Source organism: Triturus cristatus, chromosome 1_1 (assembly GCF_964204655.1).
Source record: "Triturus cristatus chromosome 1_1, aTriCri1.1, whole genome shotgun sequence".
Taxonomy (NCBI): Eukaryota; Metazoa; Chordata; class Amphibia; order Caudata; family Salamandridae; genus Triturus; species Triturus cristatus.
The window spans coordinates 697,937,945-697,955,328 of record NC_140579.1 but is presented as its reverse complement, the minus strand read 5'-3'; positions in this window follow the sequence as shown (position 1 = coordinate 697,955,328).

The window sequence follows — 17,384 nt, the reverse complement described above, 5'->3', positions numbered from 1 at the left end:
GAATAAATCAAACATTCACCCTCAGTCAATAGATCTGGGTTAAATCTATTGTTCTTTTGCTCACCATGCCACCCCAGTTTAGACCCAGCCATATGCAAACCAGTCTTGACCCTGTGCCTCATGAGAACAGTCCAGACCGAACTGCCAAGCCAGGTCCTCCCTGGACCGGAAACAAGCATCCTGGGACTGGTTTCTGGAAATCACCCTTCATCAGCCAGGCTAGCTTGAAACCAGTGGCACAGTTAGCACTATGTCCAGACCGAACTGCTAATCCAGGTCTTCCCTGGACCGGAAATAAGCATACTGGAACCGGTTCCTGGGTATTACCCTTTATCAGCCAGGCTAGCGGGAATCCAGTGGCACAGTGAGCAAGGGACCCACGTCTGGGCATTCCCATCCCACTCAAGGTTAAAAGTGCTATGCAATCAAATGATGGACGGATTGCTGAATAAATCATACATTCACCCCCAGTCAAGAGATCGGGTTTAAATCCATCGTTCTTTTGCTCACCATGCCACCCAAGTTTAGACTCAGCCATATGCAAATCAGTCTTGACCTTGTCCTTCACAGGAACAGTCCAGACCAAACTGTCAAGCCAGGTCCTCCCTGTTCGGAAACAGCCATCCTTGGACCGGTTCCTGGGTATTACCCTTCATCAGCCAGGCTAGCGGGAATCCAGTGGCACAGTGAGCAAGGGACCCACGTCATGGCATTCCCAACCCACTCAGGGTTAAAAGTGCTATGCAAACAAATGATGGACGGAATGGTGAATAAATCATATATTCACCCCCGGTCAACAGATATGAGTTAAATCTATTGTTCTTTTGCTCACCATGCCAACCCAGTTTAGACCCAGCTATATGCAAATCAGTCTTGACCCTCTCACTTATAGGAACAGTCCAGACCTAACTGCCAAGCCAGGTCTTCCCTTGACCGGAAATAAGCATACTGGGACCGGTTTCTAGTTATTACACTTCAGCAGACAGGCTAGCCGGAATCCAGTGGCACAGTGAGCAAGGGACTCACGTCTGGACATTCAAAGCCCACGCAAGGTTAAAAGTGCTATGCAAACAAATGATGGACGGAGTGCTGAATAAATCATACATTCACCTCCAGTGAAGAGATCTGGGTTAAATCCATCGTTCTTTTGCTCACCATACCACCCCAGTTTAGACCCAGCCATATGCAAATCAGTGTTGACCCTGTGCATCATGGTAACAGTCCAGACCGAACTGCCAAGCCAGGTCCTCACTGGACCGGAAAGAAGCATACTGGAACCGGTTTCTGGGTATTGCCATTCATCAGCCAGGCTAGCGGGAATCCAGTGGCACAGTGAGCAAGGGACCCACGTCTGAGCATACCCATCCCACTAAGGGTTAAAAGTGCTATTCAAACAAACGATGGACGGATTGCTGAATAAATCATCCATTCACTCCCTGTCAAGAGATCTGGGTTAAATCCATCGTTCTTTTGCTCACCATGACCCCCAGTTTAGACACAGCCATATGCAAATCAACCTTGACACTGTGCTTCATAGGAACAGTACAGACCGAACTGCCAATTTACATCCTCCCTGGACTGGGAACAACCATCCTTGGACCGGTTTTTGGGTACTACCCTTCATTAGCCAGGCTAGCTTGAATCCAGTGGCACAGTGAGCAAGGGACTCACGTCTGGACATTCAAAGCCCACGCAAGGTTAAAAGTGCTATGCAAACAAATGATGGACGGAGTGCTGAATAAATCATACATTCACCTCCAGTCAAGAGATCTGGGTTAAATCCATTGTTGTTTTGTTCACCATACCACCCTAGTTTAGACCCAGCCATATGCAAACCAGCCTTGACCCTGTGCATCATGGGAACAGTCCAGACCGAACTGCCAAGCCAGGTCTTCCCTAGACCGAAAATAAGCATACTGGGACCGGTTTCTGGTTATTACACTTCAGCAGACAGGCTAGCAGGAATCCAGTGGTACAGTGAGCAAGGGACCCACGTCTGGGCGTACCCATCCCACTAAGGGTTAAAAGTGCTATGCAAACAAATGATGGACGGGTTGCTGAATAAATCATACATTCACCCCCAGTCAAGAGATCTGAGTTAAATTCATGGTTGTTTTGCTCACCATGCCACCCCAGTTTAGACCCAGTCATATGCAAATCAGTCTTGACCCTGTGCTTCATAGGAACAGTACAGACCGAACTGCCACGCCAGGTCCTCCCTGGACCGGGAACTAGCATCCTGGGACCAGTTTCTGGGTATTACCCTTCATCAGCCAGGCTACCTTGAATACAGTGGCACAGTGAGCAAGGGACCAACTTCTGGGCATACCCATCCCACTCAGGGTTAAAAGTGCTATGCAAACAAATGATGGATGGAATGCTAAATAAATCATACATTCACCCCCAGTCAAGTGATCTGAGTTAAGTCCATCGTTCTTTTGCTCTCCATGCCATCCCAATTTAGACCCACCCACATGCAAACCAGTCTTGGTCCTGTGCCTCATGAGAACAGTCCAGACCGAACTGCAAAGCCAGGTCCTCCTTGGATCGGAAACAAGCATCCTGGGACCGGTTAATGGGTATTACCCTTCATCAGCCAGGCTAGCTTGAATCCAGTGGCACAGTGAGAAAGGGACGTCTGGGCATACCCATCCCACTCATGGTTAAAAGTGCTATGCAAACAAATGATGGATGGAATGCTGAATAAATCATACATTCACCCCCAGTCAAGAGATCTGAGTTAAGTCCATTGTTATTTTGCTCTCCATGCCATCCCAATTTAGACCCACCCACATGCAAACCAGTCTTGGTCCTGTGCCTTATGAGAATAGTCCAGACCGAACTGCAAAGCCAGGTCCTCCTTGGACCAGAAACTAGCATCCTGGGACCGGTTTCTGAGTATCACCCTTCATCAGCCAGGCTTGTTTGAATCCAGTGGCACAGTGAGCAAGGGACCGACGTCTGGGCATACCCATCCACTCAAGGTTAAAAGTGCTATGCAAACAGATCATAGATGGAATGCTGAATAAATCACACATTCAAACCGTCAAGAGATCTGGGTAAAATCCATCGTTCTTTTGCTCACCATGCCACCCCAGTTTAGACCCAGCCATATGCAAATGAATCAATCTTGAGCCTTTGCCTCATGGGAACAGTCCAGACGTAACTGCCAAGCCAGGTCCTCCCTGGACCGGAAACAAGCATCCTGGGACCGGTTTCTGGGTATTACCCTTCATCAGCCAGGCTAGCTTGAATCCAGTGGCACAGTATGCAAGGGACCCACATCTGGGCATACCCATCCCACTCAGGGTTAAAAGTGCTATGCAAACAAAAGATGGACGGAATGCTGAATAAATCATACCTTCACCCCCAGTCAAGAGATCTGGTTTAAATCCATTGTTCATTTGCTCACCATGCCACCCCAGTTTAGACCCAGCCATATGCAAATCAATCAATCTTGACCCTGTGCCTCATGGGAACAGTCCAGACCGAACGGCCAGCTAGGTCCTCCCTGGACCGTTAACAAGCATCCTGGGACCAGTTTCTGGATATTACCCTTCATCAGCCAGGCTAGCTTGAATACAGTGCCACAGTGAGCAAGGGACCAACTTCTGGGCATACCCATCCTCCTCAGGGTTAAAAGTGCTATGCAAACAAATGATGGACGGAATGCTGAATAAATAATACATTCACCCCAAGTCAAGAGATCTGAGTTAAGTCCATTGTTCTTTTGCTCACCATGCCATCCCAGTTTAGACCGAGCCATATGCAAACCAGTCTTGACCCTGTGCCTCATGGGAATAGTCCAGACCGAACTGCCAAGCCAGGTCCTCCCTGGACCGGAAACAAGCATCCTGGGACCAGTTAATGGGTATTACCCTTCATCAACCAGGCTAGCTTGAATCAAGTGGCACAGTGAGACAGGGACCCACGTCTGGGCGTACCCATCCCACTCAGGGTTAAAAGTGCTATGCAAACAAATGATGGATGGAATGCTGAATAAATCATACATTCACCCCCAGTCAAGAGATCTGAGTTAAGTCCATCGTTCTTTTGCTCTCCATGCCATCCCAATTTAGACCCAGCCACATGCAAACCAGTCTTGGCCCTGTGCCTCATGAGAACAGTCCAGACCGAACTTCAAAGCCAGGTCCTCCTTGGACCAGAAACAAGCATTCTGTGACCTGTTTCTGAGTATCACCCTTCATCAGCCAGGCTAACTTGAAACCAGTGGCATAGTGAGCAAGGGACCCACGTCTGGGCATACCCATCCCACTCAGGGTTAAAAGTGCTATTCAAACAAATGATGGACGGAATACTGAATAAATCATACATTCACTCCCAGTCAAGATATATGGGTTAAATCCATTGTTCTTTTGCACACCATGCCACCCCAGTTTAGACCCAGCCATATGCAAACCAGTCTTGAGCCTGTGCTTCATAGGAACAGTCCAGACCGAACTGCCAAACCAGGTCCTCCCTGGACTGGAAACAAGCATCCTGGGACCGGTTTCTGGGTATTACCTTTCATCAGCCAGGCTAGCTTGAATCCAGTGGCACAGTGAGCAAGGGACCCATGTCTGAGCATACCCATCACACTCAGGGTTAAAAGTGCTATGTAAACAAATGAAGGACAGCATGCTGAATAGATCATATATTCACCCCCAGTCAAGAGATCAAGGTTAAATCAAATTTTATTTTGCTCACCATGCCACCCCAGTTTAGACCCAGCCATATGCAAACCAGTCTTGAGCCTGTGCTTCATAGGAACAGTCAAGACCGAACTGCACAGCCAGGTCTTCCCTGGAACGGAAACAAGCATCCTGTTACCTGTTTCTGGGTCTTACCCTTCATCAACCAGGCTAGCTTGAATCCAGTGGCAAAATGAGCAAGGGATCCACGTCTGGTCATACTCATCATACTCTGGGTTAAAAGTGCTCTGCAAACAAATGATGGATGGAATGCTGAATAAATCATACATTCACCTCCAGTGAAGAGATCTGGGTTAAATCCATCGTTCTTTTGCTCACCATACCACCCCAGTTTAGACCCAGCCATATGCAAATCACTGTTGACCCTTTGCATCATGGTAACAGTCCAGACCGAACTGCCAAGCCAGGTCTTCACTGGACCGGAAAGAAGCATACTGGAACCGGTTTCTGGGTATTGCCATTCATCAGCCAGGCTAGCGGGAATCCAGTGGCACAGTGAGCAAGGGACCCACGTCTGAGCATACCCATCCCACTCAGGGTTAAAAGTGCTATTCAAGCAAACGATGGACGGATTGCTGAATAAATCATACATTCACTCCCTGTCAAGAGATCTGGGTTAAATCCATCGTTCTTTTGCTCACCATGCCCCCCAGTTTAGAAACAGCCATGTGCAAATCAACCTTGACACTGTGCTTCATAGGAACAGTACAGACCGAACTGCCAATTCACATCCTCCCTGGACTGGGAACAACCATCCTTGGACCGGTTTTTGGGTACTACCCTTCATCAGCCAGGCTAGCTTGAATCCAGTGGCACAGTGAGCAAGGGACCTACGTCTGGGCATACCCATTCCACTCACGGTTAAAAGTGCTATGCAAACAAATGATGGACGGAATGGTGAATAAATCAAACATTCACTCTCAGTCAATAGATCTGGGTTAAATCTATTGTTCTTTTGCTCACCATGCCACCCCAGTTTAGACCCAGCCATATGCAAACCAGTCTTGACCCTGTGCCTCATGAGAACAGTCCAGACCGAACTGCCAAGCCGGGTCCTCCCTGGACCGGAAACAAGCATCCTGGGACTGGTTTCTGGAAATCACCCTTCATCAGCCAGGCTAGCTTGAAACCAGTGGCACAGTGAGCACTATGTCCAGACCGAACTGCTAATCCAGGTCTTCCCTGGACCGGAAATAAGCATACTGGAACCGGTTCCTGGGTATTGCCCTTTATCAGCCAGGCTAGCGGGAATCCAGTGGCACAGTGAGCAAGGGACCCACGTCTGGGCATTCCCATCCCACTCAAGGTTAAAAGTGCTATGCAAACAAATGATGGACGGATTGCTGAATAAATCATACATTCACCCCCAATCAAGAGATTAAATCCATCGTTCTTTTGCTCACCATGCCACCCAAGTTTAGACTCAGCCATATGCAAATCAGTCTTGACCTTGTCCTTCACAGGAACAGTCCAGACCAAACTGTCAAGCCAGGTCCTCCCTGTTCGGAAACAGCCATCCTTGGACCGGTTCCTGGGTATTACCCTTCATCAGCCAGGCTAGCGGGAATCCAGTGGCACAGTGAGCAAGGGACCCACGTCATGGCATTCCCAACCCACTCAGGGTTAAAAGTGATATGCAAACAAATGATGGACGGGTTGCTGAATAAATCATACATTCACCCCCAGTCAAGAGATCTGAGTTAAATTCATGGTTCTTTTGCTCACCTTGCCACCCCAGTTTAGACCCAGTCATATGCAAATCAGTCTTGACCCTGTGCTTCATAGGAACAGTACAGACCGAACTGCCATGCCAGGTCCTCCCTGGACCGGGAACTAGCATCCTGGGACCAGTTTCTGGGTATTACCCTTCATCAGCCAGGCTACCTTGAATACAGTGGCACAGTGAGCAAGGGACCAACTTCTGGGCATACCCATCCCACTCAGGGTTAAAAGTGCTATGCAAACAAATGATGGATGGAATGCTAAATAAATCATACATTCACCCCCAGTCAAGTGATCTGAGTTAAGTCCATCGTTCTTTTGCTCTCCATGCCATCCCAATTTAGACCCACCCACATGCAAACCAGCCTTGGTCCTGTGCCTCATGAGAACAGTCCAGACCGAACTGCAAAGCCAGTTCCTCCTTGGATCGGAAACAAGCATCCTGGGACCGGTTAATGGGTATTACCCTTCATCAGCCAGGCTAGTTTGAATCCAGTGGCACAGTGAGAAAGGGACGTCTGGGCATACCCATCCCACTCATGGTTAAAAGTGCTATGCAAACAAATGATGGATGGAATGCTGAATAAATCATACATTCACCCCCAGTCAAGAGATCTGAGTTAAGTCCATCGTTCTTTTGCTCTCCATGCCATCCCAATTTAGACCCACCCACATGCAAACCAGTCTTGGTCCTGTGCCTTATGAGAATAGTCCAGACCGAACTGCAAAGCCAGGTCCTCCTTGGACCAGAAACTAGCATCCTGGGACCGGTTTCTGAGTATCACCCTTCATCAGCCAGGCTTGTTTGAATCCAGTGGCACAGTGAGCAAGGGACCGACGTCTGGGCATACCCATCCACTCAAGGTTAAAAGTGCTATGCAAACAGATCATAAATGGAATGCTGAATAAATCACACATTCACCCCGTCAAGAGATCTGGGTAAAATCCATCGTTCTTTTGCTCACCATGCCACCCCAGTTTAGACCCAGCCATATGCAAATGAATCAATCTTGAGCCTTTGCCTCATGGGAACAGTCCAGACGAAACTGCCAAGCCAGGTCCTCCCTGGACCGGAAACAAGCATCCTGGGACCGGTTTCTGGGTATTACCCTTCATCAGCCAGGCTAGCTTGAATCCAGTGGCACAGTTTGCAAGGGACCCACATCTGGGCATACCCATCCCACTCAGGGTTAAAAGTGCTATGCAAACAAAAGATGGACGGAATGCTGAATAAATCATACATTCACCCCCAGTCAAGAGATCTGGTTTGAATCCATTGTTCATTTGCTCACCATGCCACCCCAGTTTAGACCCAGCCATATGCAAATCAATCAATCTTGACCCTGTGCCTCATGGGAACAGTCCAGACCGAATGGCCAGCTAGGTCCTCCCTGGACCGGAAACAAGCATCCTGGGACCAGTTTCTGGATATTACCCTTCATCAGCCAGGCTAGCTTGAATACAGTGGCACAGTGAGCAAGGGACCAACTTCTGGGCATACCCATCCCCCTCAGGGTTAAAAATGCTATGCAAACAAATGATGGACGGAATGCTGAATAAATAATACATTCACCCCAAGTAAAGAGATCTGAGTTAAGTCCATTGTTCTTTTGCTCACCATGCCATCCCAGTTTAGACCGAGTCATATGCAAACCAGTCTTGACCCTGTGCCTCATGGGACTAGTCCAGACCGAACTGCCAAGCCAGGTCCTCCCTGGACCGGAAACAAGCATCCTGGGACCAGTTAATGGGTATTACCCTTCATCAACCAGGCTAGCTTGAATCCAGTGGCACAGTGAGACAGGGACCCACGTCTGGGCGTACCCATCCCACTCAGGGTTAAAAGTGCTATGCAAACAAATGATGGATGGAATGCTGAATAAATCATACATTCACCCCCAGTCAAGAGATATGGGTTAAGTCCATCGTTCTTTTGCTCTCCATGCCATCCCAATTTAGACCCAGCCACATGCAAACCAGTCTTGGCCCTGTACCTCATGAGAAAAGTCCAGACCGAACTTCAAAGCCAGGTCCTCCTTGGACCAGAAACAAGCATTCTGTGACCTGTTTCTGAGTATCACCCTTCATCAGCCAGGCTAACTTGAAACCAGTGGCGCAGTGAGCAAGGGACCCACGTCTGGGCATACCCATCCCACTCAGGGTTAAAAGTGCTATTCAAACAAATGATGGACGGAATACTGAATAAATCATACATTCACTCCCAGTCAAGATATATGGGTTAAATCCATTGTTCTTTTGCACACCATGCCACCCCAGTTTAGACCCAGCCATATGCAAACCAGTCTTGAGCCTGTGCTTCATAGGAACAGTCCAGACCGAACTGCCAAACCAGGTCCTCCCTGGACTGGAAACAAGCATCCTGGGACCGGTTTCTGGGTATTACCTTTCATCAGCCAGGCTAGCTTGAATCCAGTGGCACAGTGAGCAAGGGACCCATGTCTGAGCATACCCATCACACTCAGGGTTAAAAGTGCTATGTAAACAAATGAAGGACATCATGCTGAATAGATCATATATTCACCCCCAGTCAAGAGATCAGGGTTAAATCAAATTTTATTTTGCTCACCATGCCACCCCAGTTTAGACCCAGCCATATGCAAACCAGTCTTGAGCCTGTGCTTCATAGGAACAGTCAAGACCGAACTGCACAGCCAGGTCTTCCCTGGAACGGAAACAAGCATCCTGTGACCTGTTTCTGGGTTTTACCCTTCGTCAGCCAGGCTAGCTTGAATCCAGTGGCAAAATGAGCAAGGGATCCACGTCTGGTCATACTCATCAGACTCTGGGTTAAAAGTGCTCTGCAAACAAATGATGGATGGAATGCTGAATAAATCATACATTCACCTCCAGTGAAGAGATCTGGGTTAAATCCATCGTTCTTTTGCTCACCATACCACCCCAGTTTAGACCCAGCCATATGCAAATCACTGTGGACCCTGTGCATCATGGTAACAGTCCTGACCGAACTGCCAAGCCAGGTCTTCACTGGACCGGAAAGAAGCATACTGGAACCGGTTTCTGGGTATTGCCATTCATCAGCCAGGCTAGCGGGAATCCAGTGGCACAGTGAGCAAGGGACCCACGTCTGAGCATACCCATCCCACTCAGGGTTAAAAGTGCTATTCAAACAAACGATGGACGGATTGCTGAATAAATCATACATTCACTCCCTGTCAAGAGATCTGGGTTAAATCCATCGTTCTTTTGCTCACCATGCCCCCCAGTTTAGACACAGCCATATGCAAATCAACCTTGACACTGTGCTTCATAGGAACAGTACAGACCAAACTGCCAATTCACATCCTCCCTGGACTGGGAACAACCATCCTTGGACCGGTTTTTGGGTACTACCCTTCATCAGCCAGGCTAGCTTGAATCCAGTGGCACAGTGAGCAAGGGACCTATGTCTGGGCATACCCATTCCACTCACGGTTAAAAGTAATTTGCAAACAAATGATGGACGGAATGGTGAATAAATCAAACATTCACCCTCAGTCAATAGATCTGGGTTAAATCTATCGTTCTTTTGCTCACCATGCCACCCCAGTTTAGACCCAGCCATATGCAAACCAGTCTTGACCCTGTGCCTCATGAGAACAGTCCAGACCGAACTGCCAAGCCAGGTCCTCCCTGGACCGGAAACAAGCATCCTGGGACTGGTTTCTGGAAATCACCCTTCATCAGCCAGGCTAGCTTGAAACCAGTGGCACAGTGAGCACTATGTCCAGACCGAACTGCTAATCCAGGTCTTCCCTGGACCGGAAATAAGCATACTGGAACCGGTTCCTGGGTATTACCCTTTATCAGCCAGGCTAGCGGGAATCCAGTGGCACAGTGAGCAAGGGACCCACGTCTGGGCATTCCCATCCCACTCAAGGTTAAAAGTGCTATGCAAACAAATGATGGACGGAATGGTGAATAAATCATACATTCACCCCCAATCAAGAGATCGGGTTTAAATCCATCGTTCTTTTGCTCACCATGCCACCCAAGTTTAGACTCAGCCATATGCAAATCAGTCTTGACCTTGTCCTTCACAGGAACAGTCCAGACCAAACTGTCAAGCCAGGTCCTCCCTGTTCGGAAACAGCCATCCTTGGACCGGTTCCTTGGTATTACCCTTCATCAGCCAGGCTAGCAGGAATCCAGTGGCACAGTGAGCAAGGGACCTACGTCATGGCATTCCCAACCCACTCAGGGTTAAAAGTGCTATGCAAACAAATGATGGACGGAATGGTGAATAAATCATATATTCACCCCCGGTCAAGAAATATGGGTTAAATCTATTGTTCTTTTGCTCACCATGCCAACCCAGTTTAGACCCAGCTATATGCAAATCAGTCTTGACCCTCTCACTTATAGGAACAGTCCAGACCTAACTGCCAAGCCAGGTCTTCCCTTGACCGGAAATAAGCATACTGGGACCGGTTTCTAGTTATTACACTTCAGCAGACAGGCTAGCGGGAATCCACTGGCACAGTGAGCAAGGGACTCACGTCTGGACATTCAAAGCCCACGCAAGGTTAAAAGTGCTATGCAAACAAATGATGGACGGAGTGCTGAATAAATCATACATTCACCTCCAGTCAAGAGATCTGGGTTAAATCCATTGTTGTTTTGTTCACCATACCACCCTAGTTTAGACCCAGCCATATGCAAACCAGCCTTGACCCTGTGCATCATGGGAACAGTCCAGACCGAACTGCCAAGCCAGGTCTTCCCTAGACCGGAAATAAGCATACTGGGACCGGTTTCTGGTTATTACACTTCAGCAGACAGGCTAGCAGGAATCCAGTGGTACAGTGAGCAAGGGACCCACGTCTGGGCATACCCATCCCACTAAGGGTTAAAAGTGCTATGCAAACAAATGATGGACGGGTTGCTGAATAAATCATACATTCACCCCCAGTCAAGTGATCTGGGTTAAGTCCATCGTTCTTTTGCTCTCCATGCCATCCCAATTTAGACCCACCCACATGCAAACCAGTCTTGGTCCTGTGCCTCATGAGAACAGTCCAGACCGAACTGCAAAGCCAGGTCCTCCTTGGATCGGAAACAAGCATCCTGGGACCGGTTAATGAGTATTACCCTTCATCAGCCAGGCTAGCTTGAATCCAGTGGCACAGTGAGCAGGGGACCCACGTCTGGGCATTCCCATCCCACTCAGAGTTAAAAGTCTTATGCAAACAAATGATGGATGGAATACTGAATAAATCATACATTCAACCCCAGTTAAGAGATCTGGGTTAAATCCATTGTTCTTTTGCTCACAATGCCACCCCAGTTTAGACCCAGCCATATGCAAATCATTATTGACCCTGTAGCTCATGGGAACAGTCCAAAATGAACTGCCAAGCCAGGTCCTCCCTGGACCGGGAACAAGCATCCTGGGACCGGTTTCTGGGTATTACCCTTCATCAGCTAGGCTAGCTTGAATCCAGTGGCACAGTGAGAAAGGGACCGACATCTGGTCATACCTATTTCACTCAGGGTTAAAAGTGCTATGCAAACAAATAATGGACGGAATGCTGAATAAGTCATACATTCACCCTCAGTTAAGAGATCTGGGTTAAATCCATTGTTCTTTTGCTCACCATGCCGCCCCACTTTAGGCCCAGCCCAGGCATATGCAAAGCAGTCTTGACCCTGTTTCTCCTGGGAACAGTCCAGACGAACTGCCAAGCCAGGTCCTCCCTGGACCGGAACCAAGCATCCTGTGACCGGTTTCTGTGTATTACCCTTCATCAGCCAGGCTAGCTTGAATCCAGTGGCACAGTGAGCAAGGGACCCACGTCTGTGCATACCCATCCCACTCAGGGTTAAAAGTCTTATGCAAACAAATGATGGATGGAATACTGAATAAATCAAACATTCACCCCCAGTCAAGAGATCTTGGTTAAATACATTGTTCTTTTGCTAACCATGCCACCCCAGTTCGGACCCAGCCATATGCAAATCAGTATTGACCATGTGCCTCATGGGAACAGTCCAGACTGAACTTCCAGCCAAGGTCCTCCCTGGACCGGAAACAAGCATCCTGGGACCAGTTTCTGGGATACTACCCTTCATCAGCCAGGTTAGCTTCAATCCAGTGGCACAGTGAGCAAGGGACCCACGTCTGGGCATACCCATCCCACTCAGGGTTAACAGTGTTATGCAAACAAATGATGTATGGAATGCTGAATAAATCATACATTCATCCCCAGTCAAGAGATCTGAGTTAAATACATTGTTGTTTTGCTCACCATGCCACCCCAGTTTTTAGACCCAGCCATATGCAAATCAGTCTTGACCCTGTGCCTCATGGGAACAGTCCAGACTGAACTTCCAGCCAAGGTCCTCCCTGGACCGGAAACAAGCATCCTGGGACCAGTTTCTGGGTATTACCCCTCATCAGCCAGGCTAGCTTAAATCCAGTGGCACAGTGATCAAGGGACCCACTTCTGGGCATACCCATCCCACTCAGGGTTAAAAGTGTTATGCAAACAAATGAGGAATGGAATGCTGAATGAATCATACATTTACCCCCAGTCAAGAGATCCGGGTTAAATCCATCGTTCTTTTGCTAACCATGCCACCCCAGTTCGGACCCAGCCATATGCAAATCAGTATTGACCATGTGCCTCATGGGAAAAGTCCAGACTGAACTTCCAGCCAAGGTCCTCCCTGGACCGGAACCAAGCATCCTGGGACCGGTTTCTGTGTATTACCCTTCATCAGCCAGGCTAGCTGGAATCCAGTGGCACAGTGAGCAAGGGACCCACGTCTGTGCATACCCATCCCACTCAGGGTTAAAAGTCTTATGCAAACAAATGATGGATGGAATACTGAATAAATCATACATTCACCCCCAGTCAAGAGATCTTGGTTAAATACATTGTTCTTTTGCTCACCATGCCACCCCAGTTTAGACACAGCCATATGCAAATCAGTCTTGATCCTGTGCCTAATGGGAACAGTTCAGACCGAACTACCAAGCCCGGTCCTCCATGGACCGGAAACAAGCATCCTAAGACCGGTTTCTGGGTATTACCCTTCATCAGCCTAGCTAGCTTGAATTAAGTGGCACAGTGAGCAAGGGACCCACGTCTGCGCATACCCAGCTCACTCAGGGTTAAAATTGCTATGCAAACAAATGATGGACGGAATGCTGAAAAATCATACATTTACCCCAAGTCAAGAGATCTGGATTAAATCCATAGTTATTTTGCTCACCATGCCACCCCAGTTTAGACCCAGCCATATGCAAATCAGTCTTGACCCTGTGCCTCATGGGAACAGTCCAGACTGAACTTCCAGCCAAGGTTCTCCCTGGACCGGAAACAAGCATCCTGGGACCAGTTTCTGGGTATTACCCCGCATCAGCCAGGCTAGCTTGAATCCAGTGGCACAGTGATCAAGGGAGCCACGTCTGGGCATACCCATCCCACTCAGGGATAAAAGTGCTATGCAAACAAATGATGGCTGGAATGCTGAATAAATCATACATTCACACCCAGTCATGGGCTTCAGGGTTAAATCCATTGTTTTTTTGCTTACCAAGCCACTTCAGTTTAGACACAGTCATATGCAAATCAGTCTTGACCCTGTGCCTCATGGGAACAGTCCAGACTGAACTTCCTGCCAAGGACCTCCCTCGACCCCAAACAAGCATCCTGGGACCGGTTTCTGGGTATTACCCCTCATCAGCCAGGCGAGCTTGAATCCAGTGGCACAGTGATCAAGGGAGCAATGTCTGGGCATACCTATCCCACTCAGGGTTAAAAGTGCTATGCAAACAAATGATGGACGGAATGCTGAATAAATCATACATTTACCCCCAGTCAAGAGATCTGGGTTAAATCCATAGTTCTTTTGCTCACCATGCCACTCCAGTTTAGACCCAGCCATATGCAAATCAGTCTTCACCCTGTGCCTCATGGGAACAGTCCAGACCGAATTGCCAAGCCAGGTCCTCCCTGGACCAGAAACAAGCATCCTGGGACCGTTGTTTGGGTATTACCCTTCATCAGCCAGGCTAGCTTGAATCCAGTGGCACAGTGAGCAAGGCACCAACGTCTGGGCATACCCATCCCACTCAGGGTTAAATGTGCTGTGCAAGCAAATGATGGACGGAATAATTAGTAATTCATACATTCACCCCCAGTCAAGAGATCTGGCTTAAATCCATCTTTCCTTTGCTCACCATGCCACTTCAGTTTAGACCCAGCCATATGCAAATCAGTCTTGACCCTGTGCATCATGGGAACATTCCAGACTGAACTGCCAAGCCAGATCTTCCCTGGACCGGAAACAAGCATCTTGGGACCTGTTTCTGGGTATTACCCTTCATCAGACAGGCTAGCATGAATCCAGTGGCACAGTGATCAAGTTGACATGTCTAGGCATTCCCATCACACTTAGGGTTAATAGTGCTATGCAAACAAATAATGCACGGAATTCTGAATGAATCATACATTCAACCCCAGTCAAGAGATCTCAGTTAAATCCATCGGTATTTTGCTCACCATGCCACCCCAGTATAGATCCACCATATGCAAATCAGTCTTGACCCCCTCTCTTATGGGAACAGTCCAGACAGAACTGCCAAAACCAGGTCTTCCCTGGAACGGAAACAAGCATCCTGGGACTGGTGTCCGGGTATTACCCATAATCAGCCAGGCTAGCTTGAATCCAGTGGCACAGTGAGCAAGGGACCCACATCTGGTCATACCCATTCCACTCAGGGTTAAAGGTGCTATGCAAAAAAATGATGGACAGAATGCTGAATAAATCATACATTCACCCTCAGTCAAGAGATCTGGGTTAAATCCATCATTCTTTTGCTCAACATGCCACCCCAGTTTAGACCAAGCCATATGCAAATCAGTCTTCACCCTGTGCCTCATGGGAACAGTCCAGATCGAAATGCCAAGCAAGGTCCTCCCTGGACCAGAAACAAGCATCCAGGGACCGGTATCTGGGTATTTCTCTTCATCAGCCAGGCTAGCTTGAATCCAGTGGCACAGTGATCAAGGAACCCACGTCTGGGCTTTCCCATCCCACTCAGGGTTAAAAGTACTATGCAAACAAATGATGGACGGAATGCTGAATTATTCATACATTCACCCCCAGTCAAGAGATCTGGGTTAAATCCATTGTTCTTTTGCTCACCGTACCACCCCAGTATAGACCCACCATATGCAAAGCAGTCTTGACCCTCTCCCTTATGGGAACAGTCCAGACTGAACTGTCAAGCCAGGTCCTCCCTGGACCGGAAACAAGCATCCTGGGACCGGTTTCAGGGTATTACCCTTCATACACCAGGCTAGCCTGAATACAGTGGCAGAGAGAGCAAGGGACCCAGGTCTGGCAATACCCATCCCACTCAGGGTTAAAAGTGTTATGCAAACAAATTAAGGAATGGAATGCTAAATAAACCATACATTCACCCCGAGTAAATAGATCTGGGTTAAATCCATCGTTCTTTTGCTCACCATGCCACTCCAATATAGACCCACCATTTGAAAATCAGTCTTAACCCTCTCCGGTATGGGAACAGTCCAGACCGAGCTGCCAAGCAAGGTCCTCCCTGGAATAGAAACAAGCATCCTGGGACCGGTTTCTGAGTATTACGATTCATCAGCCAGGCTAGCTTGAATCCAGTGGCACAGTGAGCAAGGCACCCACGCCTGGGCATACCCATCTCACTCAGGGTTAACAGTGTTATTCAAACACATGATGGAAGGAATGCTTAATAAATCATACATTCCCCCCAGTCAAGAGATCTGGGTTAAATCCATCGTTCTTTTGCTCAATATGGCACCTCAGTTTAGATCCAGCTATATGCAAATCACACTTGACCCTGTGTCTCATGGGAACAGTCCAGACCGAACTCCCAAGCCAGGTTCTCCCTGAACCTGAAACAAACATCCTGGGACCGGTTTCTGGGTATTACCCTTCATCAGTCAGGCTAGCTTGAATCCAGTGGCACAGTGAGCAAGGGACCCACTTCTGGGCATACCCATCCCACTCAGGGTTAAAAGTGTTATGCAAACAAATGAGGAATGGAATGCTGAATGAATCATACATTCACCCCCAGTCAAGAGATCCAGGTTAAATCCATCGTTCTTTTGCTAACCATGCCACCCCAGTTCGGACCCAGCCATATGCAAATCAGTATTGACCATGTGCCTCATGGGAACAGTCCAGACTGAACTTCCAGCCAAGGTTCTCCCTGGACCGGAAACAAGCATCCTGGGACCAGTTTCTGGGATACTACCCTTCATCAGCCAGGTTAGCTTCAATCCAGTGGCACAGTGAGCAAGGGACCCACGTCGGGGCATACCCATCCCACTCAGGGTTAACAGTGTTATGCAAACAAATGATGTATGGAATGCTGAATAAATCATACATTCATCCCCAGTCAAGAGATCTGAGTTAAATACATTGTTGTTTTGCTCACCATGCCACCCCAGTTTTTAGACCCAGCCATATGCAAATCAGTCTTGACCCTGTGCCTCATGGGAACAGTCCAGACTGAACTTCCAGCCAAGGTCCTCCCTGGACCGGAAACAAGCATCCTGGGACCAGTTTCTGGGTATTACCCCTCATCAGCCAGGCTAGCTTAAATCCAGTGGCACAGTGATCAAGGGAGCCACGTCTGGGCATACCCATACCACTCAGGGTTAAAAGTGCTATGCAAACAAATGATGGACGGAATGCTGAATAAATCATACATTCACACCCAGTCATGGGTTTCGGGGTTAAATCCATCGTTCTTTTGCTTACCATGCCACGTCAGTTTATACCCAGTCATATTCAAATCAGTCTTGACCCTGTGCCTCATGGGAACAGTCCAGACTGAAATTCCAGCCAAGGTCCTCCCTGGACCTAAACAAGCATCCTGGGACAGGTTTCTGGGTATCACCCCTCATCAGCCAGGCTAGC